The 27402-nt window shown below is 39.0% G+C and overlaps 1 long non-coding RNA gene across 1 annotated transcript; it reads left to right on the top strand.

Annotated features, from left to right (window-relative positions):
• The first annotated feature begins 3392 nt into the window (after positions 1 to 3392).
• LOC128079326 (uncharacterized) lies at positions 3393 to 11629 on the top strand. Its single transcript, XR_008206071.1, has 4 exons — positions 3393 to 3574; positions 5711 to 5748; positions 9453 to 10413; positions 11511 to 11629. It is a non-coding gene; the product is annotated as an uncharacterized LOC128079326 (long non-coding RNA).
• Positions 11630 to 27402: the final 15773 nt, after the last annotated feature.

The following is a 27402-nucleotide window of genomic DNA, read 5'->3' as shown; positions in this document are numbered from 1 at the left end:
ATCAGCTGGCTTTGTTAAAAAAATAATAGCTTTCTGACTTGCAAGAAGAAAGTGGGTTACGTATTGAAATATCAGGCTTAAGAAAAATCACAGGAAATAGAAAGTAAGATAGAATTACAGAGACATAAAAAATAGCTGCTTAAGCACTCATTTCCTTATTTTAGGCTGCCAGCTCTACTGTAAAGAGTCCACAGCCAAGAAAATCTAGACTGTCAATGTAAAAGAGGTAGTTATCAAAAGCTCATCCATAACAGAGCCTCTTAACAACGTCACAAAAGATAATCATAGAGGAAAGAAAATAACCTATCATAAATCAGTTAGCTTCATGCCTCTTTTTCTCCCCCATCATGCTAACCCTGAGGATGTTTTAAAGACTTTTGAACCAGACCTCAGGGAGAGGTGAGAACATTCAACCTTGGCAAGACAGACAAGTGTACAAAGTTGTGTTATATATCAAGAGCAATAAGATGCTGAGACATACTGGAAACATCTGACTTTCTGAGTGCATTCAGCTCTTCTCTAAATGGGCTATTGTTCTGGTTGGTATGCATGAAATGGGAAACAGCATACTTTGCTGATCCAAAACCCATTTCTTTTCCTTGTGCAGAGTTTCCCAAAGGTATCTTGACTGTTTCCATTCATTCAGGAGATCAATGACAGAGAATGGTAAAATGTCCTTGAAGAGATTACAGCTTTTGCCTTTTGTATTTTCTTTTCAGAAAGTACACATAAGAATTTTTTGTTTGGTAATAATTTTACTAATAGTTCTAGGAAAAATAAATAAATAAAATAGTGCAATTTTCTCTTATGCCAGTCAACCACTTTACTATTTACATGTTTGTTTCCTTTTAAGATGGAAATAATATCTTTTGTGCTGGGGGCTAGTGTTAATTAGCATGCAACAAATCCAACTACTAGAAATTTTGTCCCTAATCTGAGTAGAGATTACCAGTAATAATATGTAAACTAATGTCAATTCCATTGAAAAATTAAAGCTATACTTGAAATACTGCAAAGATAAATTAATTAATGTTGATTAACTTCTCCAATGTTACTGTACAGTAACATCTTTTTGTATACAGCCAGAATGTTCTGCTTTGGGTTGCAGTCCTCTCTTTCTGCTGAAGTCTTCTTTCATACACTAGGTTAGGACCAAGGATCATGGAAATATTTGAATTTGATACCATCTGTGTTGCATGTATTTTCAGTGGGTCCAGAAGTGTATGACTTACATCATCTGACATATGACTTTTGCATCCTACTGAACAACATCTACAGGACAGTTTTGCACACAGTCAGATCAGATTTGTGTAGGCAAGGCATGTTCCTGCTGTATTCTTGCAGAAGTTTGCATTCCTATTTTTACATAGATTTCACTGAATTTCTAAACTTCCATCTCATTGTGAAAGCGTCACAAATTTGGAACGGTTTTGCCTCAGGTCAGAATATCCGTGCTATCAGTATTGAGGCAGTGTGTGTCCACTGGGGATTTTGAAGTATAAACCATGAATGTTCTCATGAAGACAGAGTGAGAAGGAGCATCACGAGAGGAAGATGCCCTGAGTAGGATCTGAGCTCCTCTTGGTAAGGCCAGGTGCCAGGCTTCCGAGTTCCCAGACGGGGGAGATGTCCTGACAATAGATGGCCCCCTAGGAGAAGAAGCATAAGCCCTGCTGTCCCCCATAAAATTTAGCTTTTCTCGATACAGATTAGTAGATACCAAGTAGTTTATTAAAAAAGAGATAAAATGATAAGGAAAATATAAAAAATTTCACAGAAAACCTACTTGAAGCTGAAAGTGTTTTGTTTTCTTTTTAACTCGAGACCTGCTGAAATCCAAAGATGGCATTAAACTTCCTTTTAGAAAAAATAATTAGAAAGGAAAAGACTATCAATGGATGAACAAATGAAGCCTTTCCTTACTGCTCTATGAATAAAAAATGTTATTAATAAGCACTTTCATTTTAGGCTTCTACTCTGCAGTTACACATTTTGAATGTAGAATTGCACAGATGAAGGTTTTTACCTCTTAATTCCTTCACTGAACTACAGACCATTTTGCAAATAGAAAAATGAACTGTGGAAGACATGGACAAACTAATAGAGGACAGTGAGGATACGAATTTAATAAAAGACCTTTTAAAATGTCTTTTTTTTTTCCTGAAATTTCAGTATTTATATTCCATAACTAATTCAGGACTAAGTGTAGCCAGTCTCATTCTGCTGTTATTTCAAATTAAAAACAAAAGCAAACAGATTCTCAACACCAAAACAAAAGCATACATTTAGAAACCTTGAGATTGTGTGAAAAGGAGAATAAGTGCATAATGCCTCCTGCTGAGTGCTTGCTGTCAGACTCCCCAAGGCTTTTTTAAAGTGCAGCTACAGTACTAGTCTGTTTTTGGGAAACACAATTTCACCACTACTTCTACTGGATTCAACAGGGGATGCATACTCACCTGCAAGCTGTTATCTAAAGATTGAAGGACATGATCCAGGAGTTTTGAACATCAAATAGTGGAAACCTGATAGTGTTTATTTGATGTTTTGAACATCAAATAGTGGTGGAAACCTGAAATGGTTCAGCCATGTTGCTGAAGACATTGGAAACTAGTGGAAATATTAATAGTCACTGTTCCCCACTGAGACTCTTGATGTGACACTGAAAGACTGGAAGGAGCAGAAACTGAAAAATGAGAGAAAAGGGAGCAGGGGACCCAATGTTAAATATACGGATCATCTCTGATAGAGAAATAAGTACACCAGGTCCCAACTATTTATCTGTATAGGGAAGTCTTAACTGGTGTTAAGGGAAAACAGTACTTCTTTATGTTCACTTTTGGTTAGAAATGTAACATTAACTTTTTGCAAGAATATTGTATGCCTTTCAGGACAGGCTGCCAGTATGCATTTTGTATAGTCCTAGTACAATTTAAAATGTGTGTATGTTAGGACAGTTGGTTTCAAACGTTGATTTATGTAATGTTCATTTGAGGAAATATAGAACTGAGCTGATTTCCCCTCTTTACTCTCTGTATAGTCAAATAAAGGTGTTTGAGTGTGTCTTCTGCTGATGACAATAGTAAGTAGGGTTTAAGAGTGTGGAAGTTTCCTCAGACCCCTGCTGGTCATAGCAAAGAAAAGCAAATTCTGCAAATCCAATTGGCTTAACACTACAGAGGGTTTATCTCCACTGTAATAGTATTAACCTACAAAAGGATTGAAGGATTAATTAGAAATAAGGACCAGGAGATGAACTGAAGATTCTCAGGGGAGACACTACTATATTTTATCCTGGAACTGTATAATTATTTGATTTCTTACTATCTTAGAGAGTAGTGCACTCACATGAATGTAACCTTAATCACCTCTTTTTTTATTCTTAGCTTCGTGTTTTTGAGCAGATTGCTAATATATTCCAAACCTGAACTACCTAGTGAAGACCTGCAGAAAAAGAAGTGGAAGAATTCTGAGCTTCCTAATTTGAGTGGAGGTTATAGCACAATATTATTAAGATCAAACTGCCTCTTGCCTCAAATCAAGAAGAAAAAAACTCTTCTTTGACTAAAGCCAGGTAGGATTCTTTTCCTCAGATTGTACTCAGATTTTCCCTTAGGTTAAGCTTTTGTCACAAGAGAAATAATGCCTGATTAAAAGGTGAGATAAATGAACTAAAGTGCTTTCTGAATGGAAAAGCAGAACTCAGGGCTATCATTTTGAGTAGGATAGTAATATTATACAACACTGGGCTTGTCTTCATCACTGGTAATAAAGACTCATTCTAGTCCAGACCACTACATGGCACCCAGAAAAGACTACCTACAGTAAGTACATGCTGGTTATAACCTGCAAGGTGCTGGGAATTGGCTTGCCATGAGGAGATCAGTCACTTCCCATGTGCTTCTGAAAGCTTTTCTCCCAGACTGTAGATGTCTTTTTCTTTCTTGTAGATGTACCACTGTACTTCTAAGTAACATCCTTAGAAACTGATCATGCTCCTTTTTGGAAAAGATGTGTTAAACGTAAAAGTAAAAACTTCTGAAATACATATTGATAAGCTAAAAAAAGAGAAGGCAGAAAAGTACCTTGCAGGCAACGCAGAAAAAAAAAAAAAAAAAAAAAAAAGCAGTAGAAGAAGAGCCTTTAGATCTATTTCTTTCATCCGAGCTCCATTGAAATGACTGAGAAATCTTTCTCATTCATGTCAATGCAAATATGTGACTGTCGTGTTTGAATATTGAACAGCTGGTATCCTTTTTTTTCATGCCAACAAGAATCTGATGTATTTTACTACTACTTTGAAGTACTATTTGTTCTATATTGCTACAGAACAACATGAAAATGAAATTCTGCCACTAAATTTAAGGACCAGATTCCTCTGTCTAGTTTATATAGATAACACTTTCCTCTGGTTACTAGCAAAGCAAGAATCATTTAGCTTGAGAGCACCAAAGGCCTGGTACTCTATCACTTTCAAGAAGCATTTTTTAAGTCTGCAAGTTCATGTTTTCTGGACATACTGGGGATCAAAACAAGTAACATCCAAAAGTTGTGAGGTTCTGTGTTCTCCTTTAATTCTCACCTGACTGCTCACTGGAAAGAGTGGGTGTTTTAGACCCTGAGCCAACACTTGCTCAGTGTCAATATGTGCCGTTGACTATAGGGGACACCATAGCTCTAAGCAAAAGGGAGGTGTGAAACTTTTAGGAAAAGTCTTACTTCCCCTCTCCTGAAGCTGTTGTGAATATAGCATTTATGTCTCATAGACTAATAGGAAACCTGTGCTGGAGCCTCCTACCTAAAGAGATGCTTTTATTGTGGTGCCAAATAAGCAAATGAAATTAGAGGGATGAGTTTAAATTTGGAATGGAAAGGGAAAGAAAGCAATGATGTTTTGCTTGAAGCTATCTTTGGAAAAACGCTTCAAGGGTGGCAGGCAATTTCAGCTCAGTCTTCTAGAGAGGTCAAGCAAAGCTCTTCTATTTCCAAGTACTGTGTGTGATCTGTGGCTCTTCTGAACTTCTGGCTTTGGCTATTTGGAAAATATTGGGTCTTTTTGAAATTCAGCTATGTGCTAGACAGAGCGCTCTGTGGACAACCAAGTGGCAAGATACATGACCCAATGTTTTTAGTAAAAGCATATACCCGGTAGCATTTCTGATATCTTTCCTGCTTTGGCATTTTTGTATCTGTATGATGATTTAGGGCAGATGAAATGCCACAGTGCACATGACTGAAATGTGTGAAAACTTAATTAACAGAATAATTACACAGTAGAAATGTAATCTTCTCTCAGTGAAAAGCTAGCAGGAAATTTGGGCCCTATGGAGTCTGAGTCCAAATATTTTGTCAGTAGAAGAGCCATTAGTCACAAAGAGGCTGCACCTGCTGGAAAGAGTTAATCGGGTTTCTGACTTCAAAGAACACAATACAAATTAAATACCTATCTCATGGCTTCTCAGGCATGCTGCAAATGAATATGTGATTTTTACCAAGCTACCTGGGTAAATCTGCATAGCTCAATTAACTTCAGTTGATTTATGTCAGTTACACCAACAGAAGATCTGGACAGAACTTAATAGCATCTGTACATCTAATAGCCCATCACAGTGTATGAAAATTGGACATAATTCTGCCTCAGTCATCCCTTTGCAACCAGAATGAATAGCAGGAGGATTTGTTATTTATTAAATGAATTCCTTTTCTACAGAATTGAATTTATACTGCTTCCCATGAATTTCTACAGTGGTAAGTCTTGTTTTTTTTCTAAGCAGCATGCGTTTTCTGTGAAAATATTAAGATAATCAAACAATCAGTGAATTTTCTTGATATCTGGTTAGAGACAAATTGCTCAATTGTTTTACTCCTATCAGCGAGAATTTTCATCATGCTAGAAATTGATCACCTGTTTTTTTTCTAATTTCTTAAATTGTTTTAATTTTTGTGTCTTTTAGGTGGATATAAATCCTAAAATAAATGAGTTTAGGTATTAGTTGCAGTTCATTTTTTTCATAAATAGACTGTGGGGGTATAATTCTTATTTTTAATATTCCTCTTTCATTTTAATTTTCATATCAGACAGTATTTAGGCCACTGTGTTGAAGCAAATCCTGCAACGTGATTATCTTCTCATTGAAATGCTCTCTATTGTGCCTACTTGTTTGATGTGTTTTTCTTGTACGTTGTGTTTCTGATGGCTTTTGGGTAAAATAATCATTATATGTCACCCATACTATCTCTTTTAATCTCCAGAAGATTAAGCATGTTTATTTAAAAACTCCTTTGATACTGTCTTCACTAACTCAGCTATTTTATAAAATTGGAAATAATGAATCAGGGAGATGCAATTTTGATAATGCCATTTACACAACTCCTGTGAGGCTAGCTAGCAAAAGGACTGGAGATATGTAAGTATCTGACACACATACAGTGAGAAATGGAAAAATATTGTAACTTCATGTAGGTTATGAAGTGCTAGAAAAAATACAGTCAGCAAAATTGCTGTTCAGTTAATGAATCACATTCTTCAGGGACTGGTGGACCCAAGAGATAGCTAATGAGATCAGGAAAGGTTCTTTTCATCTCTGGGTCACCAGTTCAAATCCGATACAGATAGGCAGCAATTATGAGTCACTATCATTTGAAGGCTCCTTGATCTTCTTGAAATGGAGCTAGTGAACATATGGACAGTTTAAAAAAAGAAGAAAAAAAATAACCCTAAAACTAGACTAGCTGTAAAACACGTGCTTCATATCCAGTACAGTGCTCACCATGGCTGAGCAAAACTTTATAGGCTTTCTTGATCTCAGAATGGACAAGTTATAAATGCTGTCATATGACTGAAGGAGGTTCATTGTGTGTCATTGTGTGAGGGATATGCATCTGAGCTTGTGATCGTCCGCATGGGTGGTCAGCAGTGGCACTCCTTAGATCAAAGACTTCACACTGTGCCATGGCTGTGGGGAGCCCACGCTGCTCACCTGCTGTTAGAGCTCTGACCTGGTGCTCAGCAGAGCCTACCCCTGCCCCTGGGATACCACTCCTCCCAAAGTGCTTATGAGGGTCTATGCACTCCTGGGAGCTATTCACCACTCAGCCATCATCCACTAGCTTAGTTCAGTTTAAGCATGCTTTACCCCGTGGAATCCCTAAATGTCAGATGGTCACTCTATGCTAATGCAGCTCCCTCCTCACACCAATCCAGAGATACGGACCACAAGGAGGAACTGAGGGGTCCCAGTAACCCTGTGATTTGTGATGAAGTTGCACCAACACAAAGGTGCAGATGAAGACAAGTGGGTGAAAAAATAGCACGCCAGACATCACTGTTTGGTCAGCACTGCTGCAAACAGAAATGAAGCTTAGATAATATACTCTGTGAAGCTCAAGTGCTCTTGGACTGTACAGAAAGCCACTTCCTGCACCCAGGAATTTCAGGTTTTTCTCCACCTTTGTGATGTCAGAGAGGGAGACTCCTGAAGGAGAGCCATTGGGCATATAGTCTGCTTTCCTAAAAAGCAGTTCTTGGTCATGCCAACTGGCTCAGGACAGTGGTTTTTTTTGACAACATATTCCTTTGTTTTCTGAGACTTCTTATAATTTTATTCTGGAAATTCAGATTCTTGGGCAATTGCATAAAACTATGAAAGGAGATTTTGCTTTCAGAAAAGGCAGAGTTCTGTCACAGACAGTCTGAAGCATCTATTTCATCCACCTGAAACTGTGATTTAGCATATAGCAAGAGCAGCTGGGACGGTGGAGGAAATTTCACATGGATCTTGTTCTGGTAGCTGTTAAAGCCATGCCAGTTGAGCTTTGCTCTTTGCTTTTTTCCTGGAAAATAATCTCACTGAGCTACCCACATTAGCTGGGCTCAGAAAACTGAGTTTATCTTTAAGACATGAAGTATTCCCAAGAAAAATAAAAAGAAGCTAGCCGAGCAGACAAACGGGAATTAGGAAAACTAATACATAAATATCTCAGTCCTTGCACTGACACAAAAGTGAATCAGCTGTCATCAAAATAGGGAAAAAAAATTGGCTTGTATTCAGATATATGAAAACATAAAAATTCCAATAAACACAACATACCTCACTGGGTTCTGGGAAGGCTCTCCACAAATGACCTGCATAATTAAAACCCTCATTGCCTTTTTAACCCAGAAATAGTTAATGGAAAAACAGCTGCTAACATCCAATAACTTTATTTAAGCGTTGCATATGGAGTAAGACTTAGGTGCTTTTTGTGTGCTGAAAATTAAGATATAAATTCACGTTAGCCATTATGAACTTGCATATTTGCATCAAGCTGCCTTCAGGGATTGAAAGCAACAGTCATATATTTCAGATGCCACTAATAAGCATATGCATTAAGAAAGCAGCCTATCACAGGAAAAGTATTAGAGAAAATGCTTCTGCATTTTTATGAGAAAGAAATTGCCTTCTATTTAATGACAAAGTTTTTGGACATTTCAGTTTAGTTCTTTCAATCTAAAAATATTAAATTATTTTCATTTCTATGTATTCAAATGGATCTTTTAATTTTATTTTGTTTTTTTTTTCACTACCATTATGTTTTGAGAATGAAATGTTTTTATTCTCCTCTTCCTCCTAAAAATCTTACCTTCATTCTAGCCTGAAAAAGGGATGTCCTGGAAGTAGATGACTTTTTTTTTTTTTTTTTTTTTTTCTAAGTTTGCTTTCACAACCACTGCTTGCTTTTGAAAAAGTTACATCAATTTCAGATTTCCATGCTTCCTTCTTCCATTTGGAAACTTGTCCTTGGCAGGGGGGAGTTTTCAAAAACTATGAATAGAGAAAGCAAGCTCGAGAAAAGAGAACATCATGTGCCTTTCATTTTGGTAGTGTGTTTAGGGATAAAAAGCAAAGTATGATGAAAAGGGGAAATCAGTTCTGTAAGCTATAGATTTAGTGTGGATGTTTTCCTATGGTTTGAATGCATAGTTGTTTAGAGCTCTGATGGAAAATCTCTAAATGCTTTATAATGTCCATTTCTCATGTCAGCTCTTTGATGTATAATGTGAGAACTCGCACTGCTGCCTCTTCCCAGAAACAGGATCTTACTTCTTCTGCAAGACATTCAAGGCTCTTCCAAAGATAGTCAAGAAATCTTGGAGGCTTCCTTATTTCTGAGGACTGTATCTTTGTCAAATTTGGATGAGCTCAGTCTAGAGATACAAAATTTCAGAAAAGAAGATGTGAGCAGACACAAAACGATATGGATGCAGCATGACTATAAATCTTATTTCCTCGGGAAACAAAGCTATAAGCATTTTTCAAAGTCTTTTTCAAGAGTAAAACCAAAATATAAATTTACATTTGAGGTGACAAGTTTCTTAAAAAATGTAGCCAAAATGTTGTAGGTTGTAGGTCAAAGTATAGTAAATTGTTTTCTTTTTTTTTTTTTTTTTTTTTTTTTTTTTTTTTTTTTAGATCAGGACCATTTCTTTCTGTCAACAATTTCAGCCTGTTCTTTCAAAACATGAAGAGACAAAGAAATGTCCTCCCGATCTCCAACCCCACTGCAGACCTCTTGGTCAGCCTTGTCTGAGGTGACTTAGCATCAGCTAGTGGAAACTGTCCAGCTGAGTGCACCTGTCGATGGTAGATGATATGTTTTTTGTGTTGTTCGTTTCAGAGATAAAAATGGCTTCTGGACTTTGTGCTGGTTTGTAAGTACAGATGGGAATGAACTTTTTAGCATGTAGCATCCAATATTCAGAATATCATTTGCTTTTGCCTGTCACTGATGAAAATTTTGTCCATCATTAAATCAATTGCACTTTGTAAGCCATACTTTTCACCATGCTCCTTCTCCATGGTGTAGACAAAACAGATAATTCCTCTGAGATTAATTCCTATGCCTACCTCTTTACAAGTAATTGCTCTCCTTGCTCTTGTCCTCTTGACAGCATGGAAAGTTGCTCTGCCAAGAACACAGTCCGTGGCAGGTTTCACATGACAATCTACCCACACAGAAAGACAAAACAAATTGCTTCTTGACATATTGGTGCTATCACCTCTTACGAAGCAGTAAATTGCCTTGTAGACCAGATGATCTGGAAGTGCATCTAAAACATAGGAACCAGCCAAGTATAAAGGTCCTCTTTCTTGTCAAAGATCCAAAAAGGCCTAGCATCTGTTTCAGTATCTAAAGCAAAGGACTTCCTATGGACACAGATGTCAAGCAGTAGATCTCTGATGGTGTCTTAGTAGCTGGAGGCAATGCATCTGTCTGCTGACTTAACGTTGTTGCTTTTTCTGATTTACCTGTTAGCTCCAGCTCTGAAGAAAAGTAGCCTGGCTTGCCTTACATACTTGGTACAGAAGCTTATCCAGCAGATGTTCCTGCCAATAGGAGACGAGATCAACTCGCATCAGAAGGAGGTCACTGGTGAGCTGGGAAGAGGGGGAAGCGTTGGGTTGGCATAGGCTGCTTTGGGATGCCTGTCTTAAACTGGGGTATTAGTGTGTGGGCAAGCATGTGCTCTTTGATAGACTACAGTTATCCTCCTTCATGGCACTGCAGGTGTCCTGGTTTTTACAGAGGCTGCCAAATTTTGTTTCTCAGCTATGGCAAAGATTATCATCATTAGCTACAAAAGCAATGAAGACCAACCTGAGGTTTCACTAAATTTTTTTATTGTTTTTTTCCCTCAATGGAAACTACAGATGAAACTATTTAAACACAATGAGGATTTTATATCGCTGTATAGAGGTGCAAATTAAAAAAATATTTATTTTGCAAGTAAATCTCTTCTACTTTAACAGTGAATTTTTGGCACATGAAAGTAACAAGCAGGATACGTGGGCTACAAAACACAAATGATTTTAGCGTAAACATGGGTTTTCCTGGGATATGGAGCTGCTCTCTCCCCAGCCTTGCCCTGAGCACATTATATGATAGCTGCTGTCGTCATTTCCAAGGGGACTGCAGGGTTCTGCCAGGAACTGGGCTCAATCCTGGGCAACGTGGAGACCTCCTGTTGCCTCCTTGGTAGGGGTATAGGAGAGCCTGATGCTGCTAAGAGCCATGACTGCTCTGAAGGGACAGTAAGGCGACTGTGAAACAAACCGTCTTCTGAGCTTGTAAAATACAACTGTAGCTTCAATCTAGAAAAGCTAAGGCCTCTAACAACTCAATTGATTATTCAGTCTGGAGGAGGCTCTGGGGAGACCTTATCGTTCTCTACAATGAAAGGCCTCTTCTCCCAGGTTACAGTGAGAGGACGAGAGGTAATAACCTCAAGTAGTGTTAGTGTTAGTAGAGTTCAGTCTGGGTATTAGAAAACATTTCTTCCCAGAAAGAGTGGTAAGATGCTGGAACAGGCTGCCCAGGGAGATGGTGAAGTCACAATCCCCGGAATTGTTCATTAACAAAATGGATGTGGCACTGAGGGACATAATTAGTGGGCATGGTTGACATGGACTGGTGGTTGGACTAGGTGATCTTAAGTGTCTTTTCCAACCTTTTTCATTTTATGATTCTAGGATTCCTTGAAAAGAGAAGGTGGCTGTGCGTGACTTCCTGTACTTGTGCTTTCCTAAGCTACAGGGTAGTACTGATCTTCCTCTGCAAGTTCAGTGCCTTGGAGCAGCAGGATCCCTGCCAGTCCACCAGGATGGTGACATCTGTGCTCCTGCATAACAGTGTTTGGGAAGGAGGCATGAGACCTGATATCCAGCACAGTCAGGAACCAGCCAAATCAAGATAATGTGGAAAGAAGAGACACTCCAGATCTATTGAGTAAGTAGCCTTAGTCGTTCCCGGTATACCTGGCTAATCTGTCAGTATTAAGGAAGACACTGAATGCTGAAAAAAACAGAAAACAAAACCAAATCCCGATGTCCATGTGCATTCTCTTGTGTGTTATGAATATATAATGAGATTGCCTGGGATTGGCCTCCCTTGAGGCATTCAAGAACAGATTGGATATGGCCTACCCACAGCAGGGATATGGATCTCGATAATCTTAAAGGTCTCTTCCAACCTAAACTATTCTATGATTCTATGGTTCCATGTAAATCACAGTATTTTGTAGAAGTTTGTTTTTTCACCTTTTATGGGGAAAAGTCAAGATATTGTTTTCCTTTGAGGAGTTGCTTAAGGTATTGTGAATGAATGCTATGAACTATTTGTGTATGATATTTGACACGTTAAAGATGTAGTATTGCAACACAGAATGTCATATAAAACCAAAGTGAAATAGTTCATAGCAAAATATTTTAAATGATCTTGTACTGATTTTTGTGTGTTTTCTCTCTCTTTCTTTTTCTTTTTTCCCTTTTTTTTTTTTAAAAAAAAATTTATTTAAGAATTTACAATTGCAGGAAATGATTTTTCCAGGAGTAGTTCTTAGTGTAACAAGAAACTAGAACTATTGAAATGTTGAATGGCATGCAAACGAAAATTTCAGTTCCCAGCTGGCTCTGTCCATTGACATATTGATATATCAACATATTTGTGAACACCATTGAAACAATCCATGGCAAAGACAATAGATAGCCCTAGGAATTTGTGCAGGCTATCCACTCTTTTCATTGTGGGCTGCTGGTTCAAATCCTAAGGTGCCAGGGGGGCGGGAACAAGGAAAAGCTGATACCATGACTTTAGCTGTGTGGTATGAGTTTACCTCCTTGGGTATAGGTGACAGCGACAGAATTAGCATTAATTAGTCCGTTTTGAAATCTCAGCCAGGGTTTGACATGGCAAAGTGGGAAAGCCTACTGTGCTGCAGACTGAGCTGTGCTTGCTCTGTGGATGAAAATATAGCTTCCCTTTTCCAGATCCAGTCCAGACACTTTTCATTAGTACTGTCACTGTGAAGCCACAGGGAAAGCTAAGAGAGCTGCTTAATAACTAGCAAGAACAATAGGAGAGTATCATCAGACTAGGCAAATGGTTATAGATAGTACCCTGGGAAGACAGGGACTAAAAGCAGTGAACTACAGCCAGCTACACAATCCAAGGTAACAGGCAGTGAGCTCTGGATTAGCAACCAAGGCAACTTTAATGATTCAACTGTAGCATTCACAGTAATTTAACTATGCTATCCAGAACACAAAGCTAATGGTGGTATAGTGAATGAAGGCAATATTCTGAAAGTTTGTTAAATGTCAGTGAATCATAGAATCATAGAATCATAGAATTGTAGGGGTTGGAAGGGACCTCCAGAGATCATCGAGTCCAACCCCCCTGCCAAAGCAGGTTCCCTATAGCAGGTCGCACAGGTAGGCATCCAGGCAGGTCTTGAACATCTCCAGAGAAGGGGACTCCACCACCTCCCTGGGCAGCCTGTTCCAGTGCTCCGTCACCTCACTGTAAAGAAGTTCTTGTGCATATTTGTGCGGAACTTCCTATGCTGCAGTTTCCAGCCATTTCCCCCTGTCTCCACTCACCACTGGAAACAGTCTGGCCTCGCCATTCTGCCCCCCACACTTTAGATATTTATAGTATATTATAGTATAGTATATTATAGTATAGTATATTATATTATAATATATATATATATATATAATATAGTATAGTATATTATATTATAATATATATAAATATATATTTATATTTATTTATAGTGCATAAAAGAGTTTCTGTGGAGAAGGCCAATATTCAGATTTGTTGCTCTTGTTTTCTTCTTTTTCTCAGATAGCAAGCATTTAGATTTTGGTAGTTATTTGCTAGTAAGTAAGGGATGGGCTGTTACAGAAGTTCCTATTGACAGCCAACTTACAGAGTGTAACAGGCTGACACATTTCACTGTCTTTGAGAACTGAATAACAAATGTTTTTGCTATTAACAAATCAGAAATGAATCGGTGGATCTGAGTTGCAGAGCACGCTCCCAAAACACGCAAACACGTTTCTGCATGCACTGCTTGCAAACTCTGCCTTCATCCAAATTAACATCCCAATTTGTGCAGGCTGAGAAAAAAGTGTGAAGTGATAATACAGAATTGTTGTAGCTCAAAACAGACTCTCAAAATTTATTTTACAGCATGCCCACACACAGAGTTCTGCCACTCCACTGCTGAGAATAAAATGGTAGAACCTCTCTCTAAGGATTACACCCACCACTTTATTGCTGAAGATGCTAGCCTGAATAAAATCCATGATTGTGCTCTGTTACATTCTCTCACTCTGGGAAGTCAAATTCTTTTCCAGAAGTGACAGTGTAAAATGTCTGCTTCTTTTACAACAATGGTGCTTTGTGTATATATTCATAGACAGAGCTTTTGCTTTAATGACAGAAAATGGATTTTTACAATCCTTGACTCCCACTAGCATTGAGGAGTCCATACAGTTAGGAAAAAATGAATTAGATTCGATTGTGGCTCACATGTCCTGATTGAACCACTGCTGCAAACTCCTACTGCAGCAACAAATCCTGCTAATTGTGTTGTGCAAACTAGCTACACAGCCTGAGCTGAAGGAAAATTTAAACTCCCAAATAATACACATATTTTTGAATACATACTGAGTGCTGCTCTCAAGTTCACATTGTAGTGGCCCACTAAATCAGTTCTGGCACAGATTTGGAGGCCTGTGAATTCCCTCTGAGCTGGAAGCTATACAGATCCCATGTGTATCATGTGATCACAGATCAGCTGCTGGGGTTATTTTCCTAAGCACTCTTCAATACTAGGGGTAGAGAAAGATTGTAAAAATCCATTTAGTACTTGGCTAAATGTAGTTCTAAGCACAGACTGAAGAAAATAATTTCCATTTCCAATGAAAGCATGTCTTCGGAAAAACTTTATCTATGTAGCCCATCGGAATCATTAAGGTGGTGGTGGTGATGGTGAGTGGGGGTGGGAGAGGTATATTCAATTTATACAGAAAAAAACATGTCAGGACAGATTTTTGTCTATAGGAAATATGTGAGGAAAGATGTAAAGGGAAAAAATCATCTCCATGACAGTCCTCCCTTCCAGGGACTTTGTCACTTGGAAGAGCCTACTGGAGACAAAGGCATACTGTGCCTTTCCGCAGCTTGGAGGGTCTTCACAGCTTTCGTCATTCTTTGAGCATACAGCCATTAACCTGACTGTAAAGACTAATGTTTGGCACTGCACTTGTGTATTAGCTCTCTCACTGCAAGTGGTCACTTCAAGAACCTCACACTGCTCCACGAGCACACCACAGCTGAGATTCGATGCTGGATCTTACTATTTTAATTAGATTGGTAAGTACGCTGTGAATGTTGCTGCTAAACTTATGTTGATCACAGCATACACAAAGGTAACCCCAAGCATCCTGGATCTAAAAGACAAAAAAAATTGGCAGGCCTGTAGTGGGGCTAAAAGGAAGACTAGATTTGTCTTTGTTCCACAAAGTGTAGCATAAACTGCATGGTTTGTCTTCTTAGTATGAAGTTTTATCCACATGACAATGAAGAACTACTGTTAGTAATAGCAATCCAAAGCATCTTTTCTGAGTTGACAAAAATTTTAGGTACACTATTTATAGCACCCGCTGCACACACTGACATGAGAAATAATTGTTACTACAACATCCCTTCAGAGTTATTTTTGTATTCTGTTCCAATTTGTATATAAGTGAAATCTATGAACATTTCCTGTACAGACCTCATACCTTTGTGTAGATGGGCTTCAGATCAGATCCAAGGAAGAGCGAAATAATCATATCAGCAGCAAGAACAAGTTCATGGTTGAGCACCATGATTCATCATGGTGTATGTAATATGTGGTCACTGAGCAGGCAGTGGAGGAGGCTGAGAGGAGACCTATTGCTCTCCATGAAAGGAGGTTGTGGTGAAGTGGGGGTCAGCCTCTTCTCCTGTGTAACTAGTGATAGGACTTAGAGGATAGAGACTCAGATAGGATAGAGGGAATGGCCTTAAGAGCACCAGGGGAGATTCAGCTTGGTTATTAGGAAAAAATTCTTCTCAGAAAGAGTGATCTGATACTGGAACAGAGTACCCAGGGAGGTGGTGGACTCAGTCCATGGAGGTGCTCAATAACATTTAGATGTGGTACTAATGGGCATCATTTAGTGAGAACTGTTGTTCACAGGGAGATGAACAGGTAGATGGCTGGACTATATGATCTTAGAGGCCTTTTCCAGCCTCAGTGATTCTGTGATTCTGTTAGCTTTTCCATGGATGTGTCTGGATGATTTTTCCTTCTCATTCCTGTTTGTCTCATCCTCTCTTCTCATTACTTATCTTTAAGGAGCAGAAACCAATCTTGCTTGCTACTGAGAAAACTGAGTACAAGCCCAGTACAATGCCTTCTACTTTTCCCTCTGAGAACCACTTCTCACAGCGAAAGAAATTAGCTCTGAATTGCCATAACAGAGCATCTTGAGCCACAAGCTCTACCCAGCCTCAGTAGGCATTGATGGCAAAAGTCATTCAATAGAAGTCACTGAGGAAATCTGCAGAAATGATGTTGGTAGGTGACTAGGAAGCTTTAATCTCTTTGGATCAGGATTGAATCATGATATATAGATAGATAGATAGATAGATACAGATACAGATATATAGAACCACTTAGTCTTTTAGACTAAGTCTTCAGATTATAGAGAAAATTATGATTCTTGCGAAGATCCCTTGATTGTTTAAGACAGATTGGAATAGTTAGGACTTCTTGTTGTTACTTTAGTTTTGAAGATTTTTATCTGAAAATATGAACCACCTTTGCTGTCAGTTTGATGCATACAATTTTGCTGTTTACATCCTTTCCTGATTAACTGAGTGCCATTGCTTTGGAATATCAAAACTTCTTTGGATTTTGAACATACTACAGTATATCTAGCTTCAGAATGAAAAGTGATAGAACTAATGGTGCCTGCAACTACCATATTGCGATGAATTTAAATGTATTCACTGGTTTTGCAAGACCTTCAAGAGCTTTATAAAGTTTACAAAATAATTTAGGATCCTTAAAAGAAATCTACTATGAAACAGAAGTGTTACTAATACAGAACACTTCAGGATGCCATAGAAGAAACAGTCACATTCAGACTGCTTATAATAGTGTACAAGTTAATTTAGGATTCAGCAGTGAGCAAGTTAAAGTGCCTATTAGCCAGATGTAATACCCAGTGCTGGCTGCACCAGGAGCTGTTTTCCTGTTTGTTTAATAGGCAAGGGGAAGGCCTATATTTAGTTTCACCAGAAGGGTTCAGCATTACTGTCATGTCAACTTCTGTCATTTAGCTGTCTCTGATATATGCAGTGATATCACCATTAAGTGTAAGTAGTTAAGATGCTTGCTCTGACACTGTTATAACTCAATGACATAGGCTGGGGATAAGAAAAAAAGAAAGAAAAAAAAATCAGAAGGAAAAAAAAGAAAGAGTAAAGGAGAGTTTTCGCTAATTAAAGAAAAAGCAGTTTTCCAAAATTTAAAACATCCCTTTTAGAGAGGATATTCCTATGGGTCTACTTTTATTTTTTTTCCTTCACTTTTAATTACGAATCTCTCAACCACTCCACATGACAGGACATCACTCTTTCCAGCCCAGAGAGGAAAGACTGAGGCTCCTCTTTGTGTTTTTCTGACAGCTGAATGTACTGCTAACTTGGTATTTTTTTTCCCCCCCGGACCTCTTCTGCTCTGAAGTCCATCAATGACGTGGCAGGGACATAGCTTTTCTGTGGTAATTGAGGTATTGCTTGTAATGGGTGAGGATGAGCTGGTGGAAATGCAGCCAACAGCAAGTTGTATGTAGTAGTAATTCCACTGGCTTTAGAGACCCTTCTATCAGAGGACCTCACTCATTGGGACATACAAAAGAGAGGACATGAAACTGATCTCCTGAAAGGAAGTAAGGAAGAAGACTTCTGAGCTGGCATTGAATCACAGAGAAATCAAAGTGAGTGCCTAAGTGTCCCATTGTTATTTTTTCCTGTTGTTGGAGCACAGTAAGAAAGCAGTCCTCCTGAGGGCCTCTAGGGGCTACTACAGTTCAATAAATAACAATAAATATAATGCAAAATCGTTTTGGGGTCTGGTAAGGGCTGTGTTAATTTCTGGTGTAATATCTTTGACTTCAGAGGAGTTACATGGAATGGGATTTGGACCACTGAGTCTTTGCTGTCTGATCCCACATTACCATGGAGGATAACTGATGGTAGCGATTCCTGAGTATTCTCTCACAGTGTCTTGTCTTGTTTTCCTAGGGGAGGAATTACTCTTTCAGTGCTCTTTCTTGATTTGTTCCCTGCTTTCTGTTAATATTATCAAAGTAGCATCATTCACTCAGCAGAGAACACAGAGATTTTGTGTAAATAAGTTATTTCACTTTTTGCTATTGCCTTTATGAAATCTGCTTTTATTCATGTGAATAAGAATCAATGTTTTACTAATTTGCTGTTTAAATATACCACATACCCTTGAGAATTCTCTCCCACCACATGCAGCTTGGTTGTGAAGTGTTGTATGCAACATATAAGGCACAGAGAATGCACATATATGACAGAATGGGCAAGCTCACGCCCTGTGAGCACAGTATATATAAGAAACTCAGAATAGGAGAAACTCTCTACAGGATATCAAAGCAAATTTCAATCCAAGACTGTTTCACTGTGTCAATAGATGTAGCACGAGGGCTGCCTGTTGTTTCACAAACAATGAATCTTCTCCAGCCTATAAATAATGTAAAGACAAGTCTCAGGATTTTTAAAAATTTCTGCTAGCTTGAGGCTACCTACCCTGCATACCTATTTGTTTACAACTTCCACTACAAACATATATCATGTTTGTTTTCAGACAAAACACCAGCTTTCCTGACTTCTGGAATTAACCTCTAATTCATATTAACATCAGCCTTTTATGCAGTTTTATGCAGCTTTCAGCAATGTGACCGTGCAGAGCTGTGATCTGATACAGCCAAGAGGTGAGCTCCTTGGCATTAGGCGTGTCGTGCTAACAAGTGTCACAAACAGCTGCCTGGCATTTGGCAAGCATCTGCTGCTCAGGTAAGCACTCTAAAAGCCATTTACAAATATAAGGTGCAGCATCACTGCACGTAGCTCTGGGAATGTAAAGGAGCTATGCAAAAGGCTGGATTTGTGAAATTCATTGTTTTGTTTACAGGTAGCAGGGCTGTTGTCATTGTTGGCATGTGAGAGCCTGAACTCCCAAGGCTGCAGGTGAGTGTCCTGACTGCCTGATCCTTCCTCCTGTGCTACTTGTCTCTCATCCAGTAACTTTGGTATTCTTCTTTCGGTATACACACAATGAGCCCATGGACAGAGCCTCTGTTTGGTATAGCTTGTTTTGTTCAGGAAGTTATCTGAACCTGTTTGTGTACCCCAGATGTACTCTAAGACCAATATTAACCTGTGTAGCTTTTAAATTCTGATCAGATTGGAGATGCTCATGGAGAAAGTTGTCATGCATTGGAATGGGATGCCCAGGGAGGTGGTGGAATCTCTGTCCTTTGTGGTAATTAAGAGATGCATGGGTGTGGCACTAAAGATATGTTTTAGTGATGAGATTCAGTAGGCTATGATGATGGTTGGATGCACTATTATAATGCTGGAGGTCTTTTCTAACCTAGATAATTCTATGCTCAGCTTGATGGTGTTTTTGTATAGTCAGAAAAACACAGAATCTTTGGTATCTCCAAAACTAAAGGAGAGGAAAACAAGATGCAAGACACTGATAGAGTGTAGGCAGGAAGGGAGAATTTGACAACGATTTTGGAGTTAAGTTCTTAAAATCCATTTTTTTCCAATTTCAGATACTTTCATACTTTATTGGAAGCCTTCTAAAAAACATTGTTTCAAAACAGAGGAACATATGACTAAATAAAAATTGGATAGAGGACAATTTAGTCTATTGCTCTGTCTACAAATTTCCATGACAAAATTATTATGAGAAAAGTCTGATTTTTGCCTACTTCTTCATGTCCTCATAGCTTTATGTTTGGTATTAGTCTCTCACTTTTCCTAGAGGATTCTTTTTAAATGAACCTGAGGCTTTCAAAATTGAATGCAAATTACTTAAAAGCACATTCTGGAGGGTCAAATGGTCAAATGGAGGATCAATACAACCTGAGAGACCAAGAGTATGTCAGAGTATGATCAACACCAGAGAACTTGACTGAATCAGGGTTAGTTGAGGAATGACTGCAGGTTATAACTGTCCATTAGGTTTGTAATGCTCTATGGGAAGGAGCATCCACCCAGCTCTTAGAAGTCTCCAAATTCTGGATGACAGATGTCAACTTCATGAAAGCAGCATAGCAAACTGCTCAGTCAAATTCAGTGGCTGAGCACAGAGGACTAAATTTCCTCTTCACTGCTCCGTGCTGATTCGTTCAGGAGAGAAGAGCAGCTGTTTCTTGGGCAAACTATGTCTGTAACTGTTCTGCCAGTGAAATCCATTTAGGAGCTTTCAGCCTGTCACTTGCATAATTATGAAGTATACCTGCAAAATGTAATCAGAAAAAACTTTAATATGAATTTAAGAAAGCAACCAGGGGGAGGGAATGGTCACAAAGTCAGTTGCTGTTACTGCTGGTTCCCCAGGAGGTGATCTATTCTTTGGCCTTCATTAGCTCTAAAAGGTATTCCAGGTGCTCATCTAATCTCAAGGCCCTACATATCCAGCTGAGGTATTGCTTCCTTACTGCCCAAGTCAGGTTTTGTGTTCTACAAATACTCTACAGGAATATCATTATAAATCCATAGCTGAAAGAGCCTGTGCATCTTAAGTGCTCTTTCGTTTGCCACCTCTGAATATTCTGCCAGTAGAGATTTAGAACATTGGCTCTGTAAATGCTTTCATGTCAAGACTAAAGGCAACACTTGTTTAATTCATTCTTTGACCCAACAGTAGCTTTATCTTAGGTTATCACTTGTTAAGCTCTCCAGAATGTTTTAAACATGAAGAGGTCTGCTGTGTATATATATGCACTGTACTGTATTTTACTGGTACAAATTTGACAGTAGTGATTCATAAACATCAAAACCATTTCCTTTCAGTGCTGCAAATTATGCTTTAGGTCCATTTGCAAATTCATATATAGGAAGTGTAGAAAAAAAAAAAAGAAGAGAAAATTGCATTTATTCTCTATCCAATTCATAATTTGTTCACAAGCGCTCGGAGTAGTTTATATTATATACACTTGTGTGTATGAAAGAGTCTTTGTGTGCATACATAAGTATCCATATATATATATCTGTGTATTGAGTACACACATATTTATAAATAAAAATATGCACAGAATTGCAGCAATGATATAGTGCTGTGATATAGAGGACTGGATTTATACATCAAACATTACTGCAACCTGATTAGAATAACTGGTAAAGGGACACAGTGGTTTGCTCTACATCATTCATTGGCAGTTCAAAACCAAAATAATTTACATTATTCTGTGTAAACCCATCTGTTCTGCCAGCATGGGATTTATCCCTAAGTTGTCAAACAACTGCAGTTGTATTTAAAATCAGCAGCTGACTATGACCCCCCAGAACTGAGGTCAACAGTATCATTCTGGATTTGCATCACAGAACAAGAGTCAGAAATTCAACAGTTTTGTGTTATAAAGAGTTACAGGACTCACTTGGTATCAGGCTGTGTATCCACTTGCAATAATTATGGTGAAGGACCAGATTATTTTTCACCCAAGCTTCACATCACTGTGTCATGATCCCTCTCTCTGTGACAACACCTGAGTACCTGTTGTCTTGCTATTATTTTTGCCTTGAAAAGAAATTGAGTAGAAGTAGAAGGGAGCCACAACATCCTGTACTAAATTCCCCAGTCCGGGCAGACAGACTTACAGACAGACGGACTTTAGCACAGTTTAGCACAGTTAGAGTACCTTAGCCCTAGGCAGAGTGGTGGATGCTATTTCTAATAGTGAGACTCAAGATCCATCTAATCTTATCGCTTGCTCTGGCACGCAGTTCAAAATATTTAACAAGCACAGAATATGCCAGAATGAAACTACAAGCCTCAGTGTCGTTTTAGGAAATATGCCACCTGCTATCTGGTAATACCAGCTTCAAAAAGTAAGTGCACCAATACCTGGCATATCCATGACTATTGATCCAAGGAGCCCTTGTCTGCTGGTGGCTATGCTGTACTGCAAAAGCTCACGCAGCTCTCATAGCCCAGTGCCAGGCAGGTGGGGCAGGGGCACTGAAAGCAGCAGACCTTTCTCAGGTTTCTCATCCCTAAGTGATTTCTCAAAAAGATATGTTAACAGGAGTAACGTGAAGAAAAGAAATAGTAAAAGAATGGAACAGCTGAAGTTCTGCTGGGGAGGAAATGGTTAGAAATTAGACTAGATTTACAGGATCTGATTTGTCAGAGCATGTAATAGTTCCCAGCAGCAAGAGGATACTTAGAAAACAGTCTTTTCCTTGACACTTGCTTGTTTTTGAGCACTTGATGTTTTTAATAGTTTTCAGTTAGTTCAGGCAACAAATGCTAGCTATGAAAATGCAATACAGAACTGTAGAGAGCATGTGCCGTGCATGGTTAATCCTGACAACGTATATTTTTGTGATAAAGAGTAAGAAAAAGAGATCAGTGAAATACACACAGGAGCAGTTTTCTAAGAGTGAGAACATGGTTTTGAAGTTCTAGGGTCTGAACTTCTTGTAAGAGACTTGGCTGTGTTTGGGGTCTGGGGCAAAACAAGAGAGTTAACAAGAACAGTGTGCCAGACTTGTTTGGAACAGTCCCTGACTAATAAAAAGAACAGAGGCTGTTACCTACAGTGGGATTCATCTCCTCTAGTTGCAGCTGTCAGAAAGTTGGATGTCTGGTCTACAGTAATCTCTCAGGCTCCTGTAATGATGAGGCACCAGCACAAAAGGCAGTTGCAGAGGTTAATGAATCCCTGCTACTGGAAAAAAAACCTTGAAACAGAAAAATCTTTCCTCCCCAGTGAGGAAAACCAGATAGCATGGTTGAGGAATCCTTACTTTTTCTACAGCTCCTGTAATATGAAATGAATCCTACACACAATCCAGGCTGATGTTCATTAAAAAAAAAAAAAAGGCGGTATTCTAACACTATGGGCATTCTGGAACAGCCAAAATGATCTGTTATCTGCGTGTGATTGCAACAGGAAGGACAACCAAAGATAAAACACTTTGTCTTTTGTAAAATACCATAACATTTGTTGCTGAGGAAAGTGGAAGACAGTGGTATGTTTCTCTGATAAAGCTCTAGTTCTGTGCTGTTAAATACAAAGGTTTTTAACCACTGTGAGATAAATGTAAGCCTTGGGCCCTCAGTTGGGCTGAGGTCACTGAGGCCCCTGAAACCAGAAAAACATTCAGTTGATATCATTTATATTCCCTTTGAGTTCAGAAGTGCTCCTATTTAAATTTGCTGCTGTAACCTGTGACAAAGGAAAGTCAAAGCTCACAATGAACAACAAAACCAGTTTTTCTCTTAATAAAGTGCACGTATTTTTAGAGAGAGTAAACAGATAGAAAGCCCTAAGGCCAAGTGATGATAATGCTTTTCTGTTCAGTGCATGGAATTTTCTCAAATAAGTAAGTCAGCTGTCAATCTTGTGTCTATAGTTGCATTATTGTCAGAGTAAAGAAAAGGGTATGTAACGTAGCATGCTCCACTAGTACTGAGGCAATGCTATCTTTTTAAGAGTGAGTAGGAGAAAATATTTCAGCCATATATTTTGAATATCTGTTTGAAGCTATCACTTTGCAGTGAATAAAATGTACTTTATCTTTTCTAAGTCTGCAATCAAGTCTAGCAACTGTGGCTTAGCTGGCTAATGTTCTCGTTGCTTCAACTTTCCTGCTTGGCAGGGGATCTGCCTCTCTTTGATGTACATATTGAGCAGACAGACTTGCAGATTTCAATCCTCCTGGCATGTGTTTCTGAAATAGATGGGCTATAATGTACCTTTTGGCTTGACAAGAAGAGTGAGAAGCTGGGAGCATTCCCCTCAGCCACTGTAGGACATTACAGAGGGGCTGATATTCCATCACCATCAGTGTCATTATAGACAATGTGGTTCTTCAGCAAAATGCTTGAAACACATGTGGAGAACTAAATTAGCCGTGGCAAGAACAACAAAAAAACCCAGCCTACAGCTCTTTACAAAAATATTCAGATGAAAGCTGTTGGACTAAATAACTTGAACTTCAATGGAATTATCTGTGGGGTTCTTTTTCTATTTCCTTGTAGGTCATATAAGAAGGGAAAACAGTGTTGCACCTCTGATGTAGTTTTAATAAACATTCAAAGCTCTTTCAGTAACTGCCTGTGTAATTAGTGTGGACAAATCAAATGTGGAATGGCAGAATGATTTTCTGGTCTTTCTCGGAGAACTGGACTTTGGAACCAGTAGCACCTTTTTCTATGTCATGCAACTTAGGAAAGAGAGGAAAGGAGAAAGCTGAGAATAGTAGGTAGTGGAAGCCTTCCAAACATACTGTATTGTTAGATGCGCACATAGGAAAATCTACATTAGCACTGCAACCTTCATCTGCTGTGATTTACCAGTTACAGTTTTGTAAGTGATGCTTCCTTGCTCTTTATGCCCTAAGGGAAGTCTCTGTTCATTACACTGCTTGAGTGAATCCTTTATAGCAGAATAAACTTGACCATGAGAAGCAAAGAATGTTTTCAAGCCAAATACCCATGATGATACTCATGTTTGTAGCAAGAGTTTAATTCCAGAGATCCCATACTCCCCTTCTTTTATCCAGCAGTTACCCTGTTGTGGCCAGAGTTGTTCAAAGGTACCCTAGAGTCCTTCTTGTGATTCCACACAGCACTTCAGAACAAAAGGCATGACTTTGTTGTGGCTGCTTTTAAGCCACTGTTGTTGATAAAGTTATTTTGGGCTGTATTGGTAAAGAACTAAGCAGGGTCTATATGCTATCTTGAGAGTGTCAGTTGGTAGATACCTTCAAGCCCCTGTATCAGTCATGCTGTTTTCTCAGAGGTCCCAGAGAGCCTTTCAGCCATGGGGAAGAAAAGATATATATCTTGTTGTGTCTCATTTAATTTCTCATGCTGCTAGTGGGAAACCATGAAATCTCAGCCATGGCACAGTGGTAGGGTCTTACTCTCATTTCATCCTCTTTTTAGCTCAAAGTGCCATTGGAGTTATCACATCACCTAATTGTGTTTGCAGTGGGCTCAGTAGCCTGACAATTTCTTCAGGATTGTATTATGACATGTGATGTGAATCTGTGCTGTCAGACTCAAAGTTGAGCAGCAATTACTACAGCATCTTGCAGATATGCAGCCCCATCTTCTGTGATGCCACTGTTACCCAGGGAGTGTGAAATGTGCTAGTAACGTTTTCCTAAAACTTAAAAATGTTAAAAGTTATTTATATATTACATGGCTCAGTCACATCAGCTAGAAGACTGAGGATTGCTGGATGAGGAATAAATGCCCTGGAAATCAGAACATGGATGTCAGAGTTCAGCTGTCTTTCTGTGTTTCAGTTTCCAGAGCACTGTGCTTCCTCTGCTCCTATTTGCATAAGTTAGGACAGTCTCTGCTACTGTTTCTGGATATTCATATTTCTGGTTTGGAGAATGCAGCCCACATCAGTCAAGTCTTGTGAGTGACAGAGAAATTTGTACAGGAAACAGAAACCCTCTGTTATGCCTGCTGTAGTTTTCCAAGGAGGTGGTGAGGTCACCATCCCTGGAGATGTTCAAGAACCGTGTAGAAGGACATGGTTGGTGGGCATGGTGGGGATGAGCTGATGGTTGGACTGGATGATCTTAGTGATCTTTTCCAACCTTATCAATTCTATGACCCAACAGGTGGCTGAGCACCACATGGTCATTTGCTCGCTCCCCTCTTCCCAGTGGAATGGGGAAGAGAACTGGGGAGGGAAAAAAAGCAAAAAAAGCAAAAAAAAAAAAAGGTAAAAAGGTAGAACCTGTGGGTTGAGATAAAACTACTTATAAGATAGAGAAAAGGAAAAGAATAGTAGTTATGACTTTATATATATTTATATATATATGTATATATTAATGTATATAACAAGTGATGCATCAGCAATTGTGCACCACTCCCTGTTTGATGCCCAGCTAGCCCCCTGAGTAGTGGAATAGAGAGAGAATTCTTACCTCGTTCAAAACTCCTTCTGTTTGAGGTCATACGGTATGGAATATCCAGTTTAGGTCAGCTGTCCTAATTCCATACCCTCACAGCTCCTTGGGCCCTTCACTAAGAATGGCCTCCACTCTGTACAACACTGCTTAGCAGCAACTATAGAAATTGGTGTATTATCAATATTGTTTGTCTCCTAGAACCTAAAAACAGCATCATATCAGACACTCTAATGAAAGCAATTCCATCCCAGCTGAAACTAAGACACCATCATAGCTGGTTTTAGAAGACTGCCCTTCTGATTGTCTTTCCAGTGGTCAGCAGCTTTCTAGGTAAATAACGAACTGTATTTATTATTATTTGCCTTCTGACTCAGCAGCAATCAGGCTGAGATTCACAAACAAAAATAAATTGACATCAGTAGTTATCAAATACAAAAAAAAAAAAAAAAAAAAAAAAAGAAAAGTAAAGCTGACAATCTCATTTTGCTTTAATGCTTCTAAGCAGCATTGCAAATAGTGGTGTACACACACACCCACATGTACATGCACAGAGGAATACTCAATGGGGAATTTTAAAACATTTGTTAGCATTTGCATCTTTGAGAAAGGAATGTCACTGCCTGGCTCGATAGCAACTTGTATTTTAAGTTTAGCTGATCAAAGACAAGCATAGATTGGCTGCAGGCAGCTGCAGCAGCTGAGCTAGTGAGCCCTTGTGCTGGGATGGAGCCAACAGGTGGCAGCTGGGCAGGTGGCACTAACTTGTGGCCTCAACATTGTAAGAGATCTCAACAGCCCATGGATGTTTTATATAATCCCAGCCATGCTAGTCACTTCTCTGCTGTCTCTGTTAGTTTCACTGTAACCAGTACTGTGGGAGCAGGAACCAATAAAAGCAAGGTAGGCACAGATCTCTAACTGCCCTACCCTGTTCATGGTCACTGGAGCTTTACTTAAGACTGAGCCACCCATGTTATGTGTGGTTGCCCGGTGATGTTAGATTTCTTAGAGAAGAACTCTGAGGACCATATGCCAATCTTTTCTGGAGCAGCACTAGAAGCAGTGCTCAGCATACTGCCCTGAAAATCCCTTGGTACAGTCATAAAAAATCAGTAAGTTCCTCACAAGAGCCTTATAGCTTTTCTTCCTCCTCTTTTCTATATGACTCAGAAAATCAAGAGGCTAATTCTTCGTAAGGAGTGGCTTTCTGCTATAATCCAGTTCCTTATTTGGCATTTCCTTATCTGACCAGCTCACCAATTATTTTTCTTTGTACAGAAAGTAGGTAAATGAGGACAACTCAGATGAGAATTGATCAGTTTGTTCCACAAACAGAAC

Source organism: Tympanuchus pallidicinctus, unplaced genomic scaffold, assembly GCF_026119805.1.
Source record: "Tympanuchus pallidicinctus isolate F22 unplaced genomic scaffold, pur_lepc_1.0 scaffold1, whole genome shotgun sequence".
Lineage (NCBI taxonomy): Eukaryota > Metazoa > Chordata > Aves > Galliformes > Phasianidae > Tympanuchus > Tympanuchus pallidicinctus.
Note: the sequence above shows the minus strand (reverse complement) of the source record. Positions and strands in the feature narration are given on the sequence as shown.